Below are 16,203 nucleotides of genomic sequence, written 5' to 3'. Positions count from 1 at the left end.
TTAAAAACAGATAGGTGACATGCTCGAAGCCATGATAAAAAATCTTAATCTGGTACCAAAATACCATAAAATTCAGCCCCTCCAGGGAAGCCTTTATGCAGAGAGCACTGTGCCACAAATGAGAAGGCCGTTTTAGAAAAGTGTTAGGATCAACCAGAATTCCAGAAAACTGTGCATGTATTCAAATTCCCTGGTGCTCTCCATCACGCTAGATGGTTCAAAAAAGTAGGGTATTATCTTTTCCCATCCCGTGCTTTTTTTGTACCCCCTCACTTGATGAAAACTATTACGAAGTCGTGGAATTACCGGGAGAACAAATATATTCCCCTCCCCAAAACTGCTACTGTACAACAGGAGCTTTTTAAAGTCTTTTTTCTTTCTTTGATTAAGGGAAACTCCCCATGTTTCACTATGATCTTTGGACAGAATCTCAACAGATCTCTGTAAATGGCAACATCCAATGGAAGCCGGTGGATCCAATTTCAGTGGGGCTGTGGATCCATTCTGGGTTTGTCAGAACCAGCCAGAACTCTAACGGAGCTATCCAGGGCGCTCGAGCTTTTGGAGGGATAGGGCTCAGCACCCTGGATAGCTCCTTTAGAGTTCCGGCTGGTTCGGACTGAAACGCAGAATGGATGCATAGCCCCACAGAAATGGGAGCCACCAGCCTCCGCCGGCAGTAACGCTTTAGGCGACTTCCCTATGGCTGGAGACTGGCGCAGCCAGCGCGCGCATCGGCAAAATGCAAATGGCTAGTAGCGCAACCTTGCCTTTGCGGAACAGTAACCAGACGACGACAGGACAATAGTAATCCCTTCCTTTTCAAAGCTCCACCTAGAGATTATCCCCGTGGTCCAGCTACTCATGGCGCGTTGCCCTGTGTCACCGCGTGCTGCTACGGGGACATCGGCTGGGTTCTCCCGCGACCCCGGCGCCCTACAGGAGGAGCGAGGGTCCCACGGCGGCTGAGCCTCCCCTTCCCGCCGTCCAGCGGGTTGCGCGACCTTCAGTGGGCGCTGAAAGGAAAGAGGCACAGGACAGCCCAGGCGCGTGTTCACGGCAGCCTGGCTCGACGTCGCGCATGCTCAGTGGTGCGCTGACCTACTTATGCACGCTGAAGCCGGGAGCGCTCCGACTGCCGCTTTGCGCTGTGTGTGTGTGTGTGTGTGTGCGCGCGCGCGCGCGCGAGGGGCAGTGAGCGAGCGGGGGGGGGGGAGAGAGAGAGAGAGCCCGCCCTGAGCGCTGCGGCTTTCGGGAGAAGCGTGCGAGGGCGCGCGCGCGCGGAACGGTGCAGCCGCATCCCGACGTTCCGGAGCAGAGCCGGCTTCGACACGCCGGCGTTCCAGGAGCGAACGCCGCCCGGAAGCAGCGGGCCACATGCCGACGCGGGAGCGCTGAGCAGGGCTGCGGACTGAAGGCGGCCAGCCGAGCCACCTCTGTGTAAGCCCTCCGCGTCCGAGTCTTTTCCGCGTCGCGGAACGCTGTGGCAGGAGGCAGCTGATGGCGCAAATAACGTCGGGACGGGGGTTCCAAGCGCTGTGAGAGAGGGAGAGAGAGAGGGAGAGGGAGGGAGGGAGCGTTCCCAACTACGCGGAATGGACTGGCGAAGGAGGGAGGTGGGGGGAGAAAGACAAGGGTGATGTTTTCAGAGAGACATGACGGCTCTTCAGCAGCTCCGTTTCTTGCAACTTGTAGGAGTTGTGGCGCCCCAAACCGGCTTTTGGGATGATGAAAGTCGGGCAAGGTCGAAATCACGCCTCTCCACAATAAGACAGTGGGAGCCGCTGGCTCCCATGTCAGTGGGGCTATGAATGCGCTCTAGCATTCAGTCAGAACCAGCCAGAACTCTAAAGGAACTATCCAAGGTGCTGGACCCAATCCCCAAAGTAGGTTCGGCACCTTGGATAGCTCCTTCAGAGTTCTGACTGAAACCCAGACTGGATTCACAGCCCCACTGACACCAGAGCCACCAGTCTCCACTGCAATAAGATTTGGGCACGGTTTAAGCTGTGCCAGGGCAGAACTATTTACTTTTATGCATTGCCTCCATTTATGTATACGGCCTTTCTGACAAAAGCACTGGAGGCAATTTACAGTGTCAAATAGTGGCTAAGGATGCATGCCCAATTGCCTAGGACAAAGCTCCATTAAACTCCGTGGGGCTTCGGTCTAGATCTAGATATATGATTGGGCTTTAAGGGGCACAATACAAAAGGAAAATGGGACAGGAAAAGAGGGAAAATATACCAATCTCTAGCAGCAGGCTTCTTGTTCTGGAACATGGAGCAATAATTCTTTTTTTAAAAGCGTGCCTTTGAGCATGTGCAGAGAACGTTTCTCTCATCAAAAAAGGTAGCCATAATCCTCTATATATCTAGCACAAGGAAGAAGGACTTCCAGGCCAGCAGCCAGACAAGCTGAAGCCACAGAATCTTCCTTTAAAAAAAGAAAACGAAAAGAACTTCTAAAATTGGGACTCCCAGCAGCTCCAAGCAGGTTGGTGAAATTCATGTCGAGAAATTGCCACAGATTTCATTTTGTTTCTCTTGACTGGGCATGTTTATGAGTGGGAGAACCTCAAAATCTATTGATCCACCCCTGGCTTTTTCAAAGGAACTGGGAAAAGGTTATCTTGTCTTGCCATTGGGAAGTGTGTGTCTGTGTATGTGTGTGTGTGTGTGTGTGTAGGGGTGATCTGTCTTTGGCAGCCCCAGAGCTTTCAGCAGAATAAGGAGGGAGGATGAGGGACTTTCTTAAGCTGCGCAATGGAAAAAGCAAGGGCATGTCCAGATGGCACCTTTTTACCTTGTAGCCCCAAACTGGAAGCAGGGGAAGGAAACACACAGAAACTCTTTCCGTAAAGAAGGTTTGGGATCGGAATGGCAGATGACAGCCTGCAGGCCTGGTGCTGTGCTATGAAAAATCTGTGCATATGCAACCCTGGGCCTGGAAAGTGGACACCCACATTCATTTCAGCCAGGGAGAATTTGGTGGAGGAACGAAGCTCTGGAGGTACTGCAAAAGAACAAGACGGAAACAAACCCATCAGGTCACCATCAGATTCGGGTACGGTAACACACCCAGAATAGTATTGCACATTGTGTGTTGACATTTTGTGCCTTGCATGCGTTTTCCATTATTGCTTCACGTGCACCTACTTTGGTTGTTGGCTGCTAGAGACTGTGGGTGGCTAGCAGCCAACACTGGTGCCTCCAGGGGCACCGACAGCAGTGATCTTTGGTGCACCTTGGCAAGAGCAGGAGCGCGATCCCTCTGAACTCAGTGGGTCTTACTTCCAAGTTCCGAGCCACTGGGCATCGGATGGCAACCTTATTCTCATTCCCATTGTGAACTGATGCCTCTTCCCCAGCTCAGGAACAGGACTGGGGAAACTACACCAAGGCATGAGGTGGCTGTATATTTATTTTGACTACTCAGTGATTTAATCAATATATACTCCACCTTTTCTCTTTGCAGCCTAAAACACTGGAGCTTGGATCCTAAGAAAAGTTAACTTAAGGAAGTGACTGGAAGGAATGTTTTCCATCCCCTCTCTCCCCCCACCAGCCACCTGTGCCCCCCCCCCAAAAAGCCTCTCTGGAGGGTTAGGGGGTTCTCCTGGACAAAGTGGGATGAAGTATGATGGCTGCTGGGAAGAGAGGAGACAGGAAAATTTCTTTCTGGTCACATCCTTAATTAAGGGTGCAATCCTATCTATGCATGTTTAGACAGAAAAGTCCTACAACTCCCAGCATACCGGCTGGGTCATGCTGGGAATTGTAGGACTTTTATATTTAGACAGGCATAGGATTGTGCCCTAAAGTAACTTAACTTAGGACTCCAAGCCATTATATCCACTGATATATAATTTAAATACTTAAACAATAATAAAACAGCACTGAACTCAGATTGGAAACCAGCAGCATAAATGCATAGCTAAACTGTCAGAATGCTTTTAAAAGGAAGTGGGACTTGACCATATGCCTGAAAGCTGGGGCGAAGGAGCCTGACAAAATTCTCTAGGGAGGGAATTCCAGAGGAGGCCGCAGATACTGAAAAAGCACTTTATGTACCATACATGGGAAGCTGCCTTGTACCAGTCAGACTAGTTTCTCATTGAGATCAGTAGACAGGCAGCAGATCTTCAGCATCTTAGGTAGAGATCTTTTCCACCACCTGCTCCCTGATCCTCTATTTAAACTGGAGCTTTCAGGGATTGAACCAGAGACCTTCTGCATGCAAAATAAGTGCTCTGTCACTGAAGTGTAGTGCCTCCCTCAGATGTGCTAGAGAAGGATTCAAGGAAGTATCAGCAATTATATTCTAAACAGGAGAGTGGCTATTGCTTCCTTGTCCCCATATCGTAAGGGCAACCGATGATCCTTTGCCCTGAGTAGTCTTGCGTGACGAAATATGACATTTCAGACTTAATTAGTCTGAAAAGAACATCCTGAATCACCCATTTTAAGATTGCAACTCACAGGAGACATGACTTCTATTATGCCCTCTTCCAACAACAGCTTTTTCTCTGTCCTTTCCTTCTTTGGCAGTACTGTGAAACTCTTACTGCTTTACGGTTTTTTACTTGGTCCTAAAAGGGTATAGCAACACCATTCCTGCTTTTTTCTCCTTCTTCTAATGAACCAACATGGCTGTTGGAATTTAGTTTACTTTTTGTTTGGGTGGGGGATGTACTATGGTGCAGAGTGGTGTCACTGAGGGAAATCTACACATAGCGGTTTTACCGTTATCATACTGCAATGATAACTATCGGTGCGCGTGACACCAGTGGGCACCAATGACCAGTTATCACTGGAGTATGATAATGGTAAAACTGCTATGTGTAGATTCAGCCACTATCTAATATTTTGCATTTGACTTTCTGGCACACTGTCCAGAAAGGCTAGCCATACTACTATAGACCAAGGATGGCCAAAATGTAGTTTGCGAGTAATTCAGGAAAGGGAGTATACTCAGGGCCAAAGCAGACTTGAACTATATGTGCATGTTTTTACTTATAGAAATAGCAGCCCTGGGAAGCCTGAGAAACCTCTGGACCATGGAAAGGGGGAGTTTAACTCTTTCTCTCCCTGCCACAATCCAAACAAAAATCACCTTTCTGAAGCTCCTATTTATATTTCAAGGGAAGCCTCCATGGACAGAATTCCCTTGAAATGCAAATAGCACCTCTAGAGATGCATTTTTTGTTGGAACTGTGGCAGGAAGAAAAAGAGTTAAACTCCACCCTCCTCATCCCACTTGATCCCAAGATTGCTCAGGCCACCCAGAACTGTTATAAGGTTGGTTGTGTTCGATATGCATCATGTCTAATTTGGCCCTGAGAAAAGAAGCCCCAGGTAAGCAAATTCACCTGGAGCATCCAGACACTTGCTCCTTCTCAACACCTTTACCCTTCCAAACATCTCCAGGATCAGAGGGAGTACAAGAGAAAATTTATCTAACTAACCTTTTAAAATTCCTTGAGGGCATCAACAAACCAGGAGTTAGGCGATGATCTGCTAGACAACACCACAGGCTACTGAAAGCTATAACTCTTAATGCTTCCATGAGCTTAACTAAGAAGTCCCCTAAGGATCCCTAACCCTTACCCAACCCAACCAAAATAATTTTGAACATGGTTTTTAATTTATTGTGCCATGCTCTGAAGAGACAAATAGGAGTAAATAATTTGTCTAAATTATGATTTTTCACAGAAACACACACAGGCACGAAGTTCTTAGATTTTAATTTCAACTGCCAGTATCTTTCAGCACTTTTAATTAAAAATGGTTCTTTTTATAGTAGTCCCACAAGATACTTATTGAGATGCTGTCAATAGCCTAAGGGGCAGTCATGCAGCCTTGTGCCTCTCCTAGTAATCTTACATGATGAATTCCTACAATATAAGATAGAACAATATAAGATAGTCCTGCAATGAAAGATACTTATACGAAAACAGCAGACAAGACTATTCAATATGTTCCTATTTCATTTGTAGTTTATAAACTTCATATGTGGGGCTATAAATTTTAAGTATCCAATAATAGGTCTGAATCCTTCAGAGAGTGAAATGAATTTTTTGGGATCTGTTTTGTTCTAGCAGATAATTTGCCCAGTAACATTTTTATCTCATTTCTGAGTGGTGACCTTCTTGAAGGTCATGTCCTCTAAGACTATTCATTTAATTGGTACAATACTTATTTTCCCAATATATGTTCTAGTTCTTTAATATATATCAGTGTAACATAATTCTGTATTGATAAGAATGCAGGAGCTGCCTTTACTAGAATACACTAAAGGTTCATCAGCTCCATTACTTTGATTCCAATGGTGGCCATTGGACGGGTCTCGATCATGAGATCTTAAGTAAGACAAGGAGATAGATAACTCCTGTGTTATTTTCCCCTTGTATAGGGCAATAAGGGAGGGGACAATGTTCAGTGGTAGAGCACATGGGTTGCATACAGAAGGGCTCAGCTTCTATTCTAAGAACTCCAGACAGTGCTGGATGAGACCCCTGCCTGCAATCCTGGAAAATGGCTGCCAGTCTTGTTTAATACTGAGCTGAATGGATCAATGGTCGGGACTCAGTATAAGGCAGTATCCTATGTTCTTTCCTATGACTTAACACAGAGATTTCATTGTTGTTGGTTATGGGTTACACTAGAGCACATCATCAAATGTACTTACTTAGCTGGCAGGGTATTTTGTCGTCCCCATTAACATGTGAGCTGGACTAGTGTGCTTGCTGCCTCCTCCACGGTTGCTCTCAAACCACTCCATCTATATCTTCTGCCAGCCCATGTGGTTAGGGTAGATCACATGGTAATGTGCTACACCTGCAATGCCCACCCCATTGTTTGCTAGACGGTAGTAAAGCTCATGTTAAATTTAAGATTTGAAAAATTCCATAACCGGGGGTGCCAGTCACTGGGTCACCATGGAAGCAGCTTGCTTAGGCTTCTTGTTTACTATCCCACTGGAAATGAACCATTTCCTCTCTTTACTTAATTGGCCATACATGTATCTATTTTCATCTGATAAATGTTGGAGCGTATGAAAGAAATATCTTGCTGCTGAGCCGGAATGGTAGCTCACAAATGAAAAGTGAGTAGGAATGGGGGAAACACAGAATTTTACTACAGAGTCTACTGCTCACATTTACACGATAGAAAATAGATGATGATTAGATTGAAAAGCAGCAACTCTTGGTCTAATTACCCCACAGAGCTGAGAACAGCACTAAAGAGTAATAAGCAACTATTGCCAAAATGGAATCCCATTGAGAAGTGTGAAAGAACCCATTGCCACTGAGAAGCTGGAGGTCGGGAATTTATGAAACGTGTAGTCTCAGTGTCTTCTAGGAGCAGCAGAGAAAAGTACAGGTGGCCCACAACCAAAGAAAGAAATATCATCCATGATGTGGCCCACGTCCTGCCTCTGGAGGTGTGCATGCATGGCCACTTAGAATCATAGAATCATAGAATAGTAGGGTTGGAAGGGGCCTACAAGGCCATCGAGTCCAACCCCCTGCTCAATGCAGGAATCCAAGTCAGAGCATCCCCGACAAATGGCTGTCCAGCCTCGTCTTGAAGGCCTCCAGTGTGGGAGAGCCCACCACCTCCCCAGGTAATTGGTTCCATTGTCGTATTGCTCTGACACTCAGGAAGTTTTTCCTGATGTTCAGCCGGAATCTGGCTTCCTGTAACTTGAGCCCATTATTCCGTGTCCTGCACTCTGGGATGATCAAGAAGAGATCCTGGCCTTCTTCTCTGTGACAACCTTTCAAGTACTTGAAGAGTGCTATCATATCTCCCCTCAGTCTTCTCTTCTCAAGGCTAAACATGCCCAGTTCTTTCAGTCTCTCTTCATAGGGCTTTGTTTCCAGTCCCCTGATCATCTTTGTTGCCCTCCTCTGAACCCTCTCCAGTTTGTCTGCATCCTTCTTAAAGTGTGGTGCCCAGAACTGGACACAGTACTCCAGATGAGGCCTAACCAGTGCTGATTAGAGGGGAACTAGTACTTCCCGGGATTTGGAAGCGATGCTTCTATGAATGCAGCCCAAAATAGCATTTGCCTTTTTTGCAGCCACATCACATTGTTGGCTCATATTCAGCTTGTGATCAACAACAATTCCAAGATCCTTCTCGCTCGTAGTGTGGTTGAGCCACGTATCCCCCATCTTGTAACTGTGCATTTGGTTTCTTTTTCCTAGGTGCAGAACTTGGCATTTGTCCCTATTAAATGCCATTCTGTTGTTTTCTGCCCAGCGCTCCAGTCTATCCAGATCACTTTGAATTTTGTTTCTGTCTTCCAAAGTATTAGCTATCCCTCCCAATTCTGTGTCATCTGCAAATTTGATCAGCATTCCCTGCACCTCCTCCTCCAAGTCATTAATAAAAATGTTGAAGAGCACTGGGCCCAGGACTGAGCCCTGCGGTGCCCCACTCGTTACCTCTCCCCAGCTTGAGAAGGTCCCATTGATAAGCACTCTTTGAGTCCGATTCTGTAGCCAACTGTGGATCCACCGGATCGTTGTTTCATCTAGCCCACTTCGAGCTAGTTTGCTCATCAGGATATCATGGGGCACTTTGTCGAAAGCTTTGCTGAAGTCGAGGTATATGATGTCTACAGCATTCCCATGGTCTACAAGGGAGGTTACTTGATCAAAAAATGAGATCAGATTTGTCTGGCAGGACTTGTTTTTGACAAATCCATGTTGGCTTCGAGTAATCACGGCATTGTTGTCAAGGTGCTCCCAGATGGATTGCTTTATGATCTGCTCCAGAATTTTCCCAGGGATTGATGTCAGACTGACTGGTCTGTTGTTCCCAGGTTCCTCCTTTTTACCCTTTTTGAAGATAGGGACAACGTTAGCCCTCCAGTCATCTGGCACTTCCCCCATCCTCCATGATTTCTCAAAGAGAATAGACAGCGGTTCTGAGAGTTCTTCTGCCAGTTCCTTTATTACTCTAGGATGCAGTTCATCTGGCCCTGGAGATTTGAACTCATTCAAAGTAATGAGGTGTTCCTTGACCATATGCCTGTCGATCTCAAGCTGCAATCCTGCCCCTTCAGCCTGTACTTCGCCTTTGCCAGGGGGGTCATAGACCCTCTTTTGGGAGAAGACTGAGCCAAAGTAGGAATTGAGCACCTCTGCCTTTTCTTTGTCATCTGTTATCATTTTTCCATCCTTATTTAATAGCTGAACCACCATTTCTTTCCTCTGCCTTTTACTATGCACGTAGCTGAAGAAAGCCTTTTTGTTGTTTTTAACATCCCTTGCTAACCTCAGCTCATTCTCAGCTTTAGCCTTCCTGACACCATCCCTGCAATTCTGTGCTATCTGCCTGTACTCTTCCTTTGTTACTTGGCCTTCTTTCCACTTCCTATATGTGTCCTTTTTTGTTTTCAGGTCATCCCTAAGCTTTTTGTGAAGCCACATTGGCTTCTTCTGTTGTCTTCCACCTTTTCTTCTTGTTGGAATTGTTTGTGATTGTGCCTTGAGAATTTCCTTTTTTAAAAGCTCCCACCCATCTTGGACTCCTTTTCTCGCTAGCATCGCTTGCCATGGGACCTTACTGTTCATTGTTCTGAGTTTATGAAAATCAGCTTTCCTAAAATCCAGGGTACGCGTTTGACTACACTCGGCTTTTGCTTCCCTTAGAACCAAGAACTCAAGTACAACATGGTCGCTTTCCCCCAGAGTTCCTGTAACTGCTACTTTATCCACTAAGTCATCTCTGTTGGTTAGGATCAAGTCAAGGATAGCCAATCCTCTAGTTCCTTCCTCTACTTTCTGTAGGAGGAAGTTATCCGCCACACAAGTCAGGAATTTCCTGGAGGGGCCATGTTTTGCAGAATTTGTCTCCCAACAAATATCGGGGAAATTGAAGTCCCCCATTACTACTACATCATGCTTCCTTAAAACATTGGCTATTTGCTTTTCAAAAGTTTCATCCTTGTCTTCTCCTTGATTGGGTGGCCGGTAGTAGACTCCGACCACCAGGTTCCTTTTATTCTTTGCTCCATTTATTTCAACCCAGATGCTCTCGATGGGGCTACCAAGCTCCTCCTCCTGTATTTCTGTGCAGAGATATGTATTTTTCACATACAGTGCAACCCCACCTCCCTTTCTGTTCCTCCTGTTCTTTTTGAACAAGTTATATCCTTCAATTGCTGTATTCCAGTCATGAAAGTCATCCCACCAAGTCTCAGTTATACCTATCAGGTCATAATTTCCCTCTTGTATTAAGAGTTCAAGTTCGTTCTGTTTGTTTCCCATACTCTGGGCATTAGTATATAGACATCGAAGACCATGTGCTTCATAGTCTGGCTTTCTTCCTACCTGTGTCTGAAGACTATTATTGGGCGCTATCAGAGCTGTTCTCTCCACTGCAGTGCATGCGCCTATGTCCATTGTTACCCCCAACATTACATCTCCCTTCCCCGTAGGATTCAGTTTAAAGCCCTCCTGATGAAGTTCTTCATGCTGTGGCCAAACACATTCTTCCCAGCCTTTGTGAGGTGCAACCCATCCCTAGCCAACAGCCCATCTTCCAGGAAGTATAGCCCGTGGTCTCAGAATCCAAATCTCTCTCGTCAGCACCACCTTCATAGCCAGTCATTCACCTGGAGTATTTTTCGTTCCCTTTCTATCCCTCTTCTAACTACTGGAAGGATGGATGAGAAAACTATCTGGGCCCCAAAGTTCTTGAGTTTCCTTCCCAAAGCTTCAAAGGCTGACGTGATCTCTTCGTAGCTCCGCTTGGCGGTATCATTTGTTCCCACATGGATGAGAAGAAAGGGATACCTGTCAGTGGGCTTTATGAGTGCAGGCAACCTTTGAGTCACATCTCTAATCTGTCCTCCCGGGAGACAACATACCTGGCGAGTCCATGGGTCTTCGCGACATATTTGGGTCTCGATCCCACGCAGCAAGGAGTCTCCCACTACTACCACTCTTCTCTTCTTCTTCTTGTAGGCCTGGGTTTCATCGCCTCTGTTTGACTGACCTTTAGCCTCTTGCTCACTCTAATGCAGGTTCCCCTGTGATTCTTCCTCTGCAGGCTGTCCTCCAGTCTCATCTGCAAGTACCTGGAATCGGTTCCACAGCTCCACTGCTTCCACTGGTGCAGAGTGGCGTCTAGTTCTTCTTCTCCTAACTGTCACAGTTTTCCAAGGAGTATCCTCTATTCCATTTTTCTTCACCTCAGCATTTCCCACTGCCTCATCTTGCTGTTGCTCTTCAAGCTTCTGGTCTGCCCTTTGCTGCTGTAGTTCCCCCATTCTGTCCAAGAACTCTTCGTGTTCTCTTATTCCCCGGAGGGTCGACAGTCGCCGCTCCAGTCCACTTACTTTTTCCTCCAGCAGCGTGATCAACTTGCACTTGTTGCAGGTGTAGGCCATGTTGTTCTCAGGCAAGAAAACAAACACTGCACACACCTTGCAGGTCACCACCACTGGAGAGTCTTGTCCTTCCATAGCCTCTTTTCCCTTTTTGTGTCTAGCTCTGTGATTGTTCTAGACTAGCCTGTGCCTGCTCCTCTACTCAGTAGAGGTTAAAAGCAGAGTCCCACTGGTGTGGAAGTGTGTGCTACAAGTCAAATAAATGAAAAAAAGTTAGTAAAAAAAATAAAAATAAATGTTAGGGGCCTCCCCCTTGACCTCCCCTGCCGAACTCCCCTGGCCAACTCCTGTTTGCTTCCCCTGTTCGCTCGCTCTGTTCGCTCGCTCTCTGGGAGCTTGCCTGCTTCTGTAGTCCCTGGACCAGCTGGAGCAGCTTGCTCTGCTCTGCTCTGCTCAGCTCTGCTCAGCTGGGAGGTGGGAAACAGACTGAAGCTTCCTGCCCAGTCAGCTGCTGGGAGTACTCAGGCCACACCCCTCCAATTCAGTTGGAGCTCTCAGAAGCACCTGGTGAGCTCACAGCCAATCAGAAGGATAAAGGGCAGCGCCCTGGGCTTCCTGCAACCCACTTACCTCTTAGCCTCTGTCTCCTTTGTCTCCTTTGTCTCTTCAACCACTGCAACTCCCCTGGCCAACTCCTGTTTGCTCCCCCTGTTCGCTCGCTCTGTTCGCTCGCTCTCTGGGAGCTTGCCTGCTTCTGTAGTCCCTGGACCAGCTGGAGCAGCTTGCTCTGCTCTGCTCTGCTCAGCTGGGAGGCGGGAAACAGACTGAAGCTTCCCGCCCAGTCAGCTGCTGGGAGTACTCAGGCCACACCCCTCCTATTCAGTTGGAGCTCTCAGAAGCACCTGGTGAGCTCACAGCCAATCAGAAGGATAAAGGGCAGCGCCCTGGGTTTCCTGCAACCCACTTACCTCTTAGCCTCTGTCTCCTTTGTCTCCTTTGTCTCTTCAACCACTGCAACTCCCCTGGCCAACTCCTGTTTGCTCCCCCTGTTCGCTCGCTCTCTGGGAGCTTGCCTGCTTCTGTAGTCCCTGGACCAGCTGGAGCAGCTTGCTCTGCTCTGCTCTGCTCAGCTGGGAGGCGGGAAACAGCATACTTCCAGAACATGAGTATGCATCCAACTATCCTCAAGCGAAAGAGCACAACTCTTAACCTTTTCCACATAAACATAGCATGGGAAGTGGCCCTGTCAAGACAAAATAGCTGAAGCAGGCAGTTATGCTTCTTCAGTGGTTTAGACCTGGTTTATTGGCTGTGCTGACTGGGGCTGATGGGAGTTGAAGTCCAAAACAGCTGTAGGCTACCATGTTGGGGATAGCTGGCCTACACCAACATCTGACAAGTCAGAGTTGCTTAAGGTGCAATCCTATGCATGTTTAGACAGAAAAAATGTCCTACAACTCCCAGCATTCCCTGGTGGTTTGGGAATGGTGGGAGTTGTAGGACTTTTTCTGTCTAAACATGCATAGGATTGCACCTTTAGGGCCAGTGAATGTTTGAGCCTGTCAAGCTGAGGCCCAGACCTGGTGAATTTCTTATAACCAGTGTCAAAGATATCCCTGGGTTTAGCAGATTAAGGATTATAGAAGTGAAGCAAATTTCTTGCCAGGAACGTGGGGTGTGGGAGACATACAGTGTAGATCTCTTACCCTGAGGACCTACAAAAACCTGGGTCTGTAAACCCTGCTGGTTTACGTAGTTTTCTTAAAATATTAGCCAAGGCTGTGATTTTGTTTAGATTTAGCCCTGATGAGACTATGCTCCTAAGTAAGCCATTGTAGCCACTTAATATACTGTACAGAAAACAGCTGAGAAGTGTTCTGTTTACAATGTAATAACCACTGTTTGGGCAGTGGATTAAAGTATGTCACTATACAACAGTTTTATTGTCCAAAAGTTCTGGATTTCTCCCAGGCCAGTTAGCACTTGGATGAAAGAGGCTGTACTGTTATTTGTACATATTAAATAATGAAATAATTTTAGATGAGTATTCATATGCCCAGATTGCAAGGAAAAACAGCTTTATGTTAGTAAATAAAAGTAGAAAACAAAATGTAATTTACAGGAAAAATACTGAAGCACATGTGTGCACTGATAATAAAACTGGGAGAAGTAATTCTGATTTGATCATAGGTATGATTGCATCAAGGTTTTTTTGTGTAGCATTTTGCTGATGCACCCATTCACTCCTGCACACTGGTCAAGTGCTGTATTAAAAAAAAAAAGAGCCCATATACAACCACATATATACAATTACACCAGTTTTTGTAGTGTCTTACCAGTGGACACAAGTGCATTGATAAAACTCCACACACTATTAATTACAGTGCAATCAGCATTTTCTTCACTTCCTTTCTCTTTCTGACCTGCTTCTTATTTGTTTCTGCAATGATTATGTGAGATCAGCTGGGGTGTGGATTGATTGTGGAGGGGGTTGAGTTTTCATGAAAAAAAGCAGATTTTATCATCCTGCAGTTTAATTAACACAGGTTGATTTCACTCCAGTGAGATACGAGTGATAGCAACATTAAATCCTCCTTTGGGCATTTTTCATGTACATCCCTCATGAGTGTGTTATTCCAACAGGTAGAAAAGACCCATCTCATTTCCTGTGACAAAGGGCAAGATCATGTGATATGTGTGCTACACAATTGGTCTTCAAAAAGGCCTCCCTTTGGTAACTCATCATCATTGTGTGTCAACATACTTCCTTCAGCAGCCACCAGGAATGTAGAGCAGGAATGGAAACTCACATGATGGACAAGCTCTGTATATTAAGTGCTTCTAAACCTTTTAGTTCAGGTGGGGACACTTGCCGTTGGAAAGTCATTTTTAGATGCTGTGATGTTATTGGCCTGGTTTGCACGTCACAACAACCCGGGTTTTTTAAAAACCCAGTTTGTTGTAAAGTGGGTGAGAAAGCACAAGCATGCTGCTCCTGCCACCTGACTGCTCCTGCTGCAGGTGGGAGGGGCTAAACAACCCAAGGATGCTCAATCCCCAGGTTGTTTAGCATTGTGTGTGAACCAGGAACTCTTGGGGCTTCTTCACACGGAGCGTTTATCCTGCCATTGAGATTGGTTACTCACAGAAGTTTGCAGGTCCTTTAGATGACATTGTGAACCTCCAGGGCGTCTCCTGCACTAAATGACCTTTATTCCATTTTTTTTAAAAGGTCAGAGATAAGGAGCTATGAGTTCTGCTTGAGTTCCCTCGTGAAAAGAGGAAAACTCGCAATAAGAGGAGCTAGACCACAGCACCACCTACGGCTGTATAATGAAACATATGGAAGACTCAGATAAGGGGGAAAAGGAAGAAAGAAAGTGTAGGGGGAAGCATGTGTAAAAGGATCCCCATTTTAAATGAATTTAGGCTGGTGTAGAGATGCTCTCCCCTTCATGGATCACTGCCTTGTTGTGGCGAAGGGGCTTGCGTAACTCAGTGAAGCCATAAGCTATGCCGTGCAGGGCCACCCAAGACGGACAGGTCATGGCAGAGAGTTCTGACAAAATGTGGTCCACTGGAGAAGGAAATGGCAACCCACTCCAGTATTCTTGCCAAGAAAACCCCATGGAACGTATCACAAGGCTAAAAGATATGACGCCGGAAGATGAGCCCCTCAGGTCGGAAGGTGTCCAATATGCTACTGGGGAAGAGCAGAGGGTATTTCCAAGTAGCGCCAGAAAGAGTGAAGCGGCTGGGCCAAACCCGAAAGGACACTCAGCTGTGGATGTGTCTGGCGGTGAAAAGAAAATCCGATGCTGTAAAGAACAATATTGTTTAGAAACCTGGAATGTCAGATCAATGAATCAAGGTAAGCTGGAGGTGGTCAAACATGAGATGGCAAGATTGAACATCGACATTTTGGGAATCAGCGAACTAAAATGGACAGGCATGGGTGAATTTAATTCAGGTGACCATCATATCTACTATTGTGGGCAAGAATCCCTTAGAAGAAATGGAGTAGCACTCATAGTCAACAAAAGGGTGGGAAAAGCAGTACTGGGGTACAATCTTAAAAATGATAGAATGATCTCAGTACGAATCCAAGGCAAACCATTCAACATCACAGTAATTCAAGTCTATGCCCCAACCACTGAGGCCGAAGAAGCTGAGGTTGATCGGTTCTATGAAGACCTACAACACCTTCTAGAACTAACACCAAAAAAAGATATCCTCTTCATCATAGGGGACTGGAATGCTAAAGTAGGAAGTCAAGAAATCACCGGGATAACAGGCAGGCATGGCCTTGGTGTACAAAATGAAGCAGGACAAAAGCTAATAGAGTTTTGCCAAGAGAACATGCTGATCATAGCAAACACTCTTTTCCAACAGCACAAGAGGCGACTCTACACATGGACGTCACCAGATGGTCAATATCGAAATCAGATGGATTATGTCCTTTGCAGCCAAAGATGGAGAAGCTCCATACAGTCAGTAAAAACAAGACCTGGAGCTGACTGTGGCTCAGATCATGAGCTGCTTCTTGCAAAATTTCGGCTTAAATTGAAGAACGTCGGGAAAACCACTAAACCGTTCAGGTATGACCTAAATCATATCCCTTATGAATATACAGTGGAGGTGACAAATAGATTTCAGGGATTAGACCTGATAGACAGAGTGCCTGAGGAACTATGGACGGAGGTCCGTAACATTGTTCAGGAGGCAGCAACGAAATCCGTCCCAAAGAAAAAGAAATGCAAGAAAGCCAAGTGGCTGTCTGATGAGGCTTTACAAGTAGCTGAGGAAAGAAGGGAAGCGAAAAGCAAAGGAGAAAGGGGAAGATATATCCAACTG

At 46.3% G+C, this 16,203-nt stretch overlaps 1 protein-coding gene across 2 annotated transcripts in view; it reads left to right on the top strand.

Moving 5' to 3' along the window:
- The first annotated feature begins 1,149 nt into the window (after nucleotides 1-1,149).
- MFAP3L (microfibril associated protein 3 like) overlaps nucleotides 1,150-16,203 on the top strand; it is a 39,847-nt gene continuing 24,793 nt past the window's right edge. Inside the window, exons 1-2 of one of the 2 annotated variants that reach the window (XM_084860288.1) lie at nucleotides 1,150-1,440; nucleotides 2,379-2,496. The gene's annotated coding sequence lies outside the window, so the exon portion shown is untranslated. The remainder of the gene's footprint in view (nucleotides 1,441-2,378; nucleotides 2,497-16,203) is intronic. The other variant, XM_084860289.1, reaches the window with a different exon arrangement.

This window comes from Heloderma suspectum, chromosome 5 (genome assembly GCF_057233095.1).
Source record: "Heloderma suspectum isolate Gila_16-S chromosome 5, 16-S_ref, whole genome shotgun sequence".
NCBI lineage: Eukaryota > Metazoa > Chordata > Lepidosauria > Squamata > Helodermatidae > Heloderma > Heloderma suspectum.
This window is presented reverse-complemented; position numbering and strand designations above follow the sequence as displayed.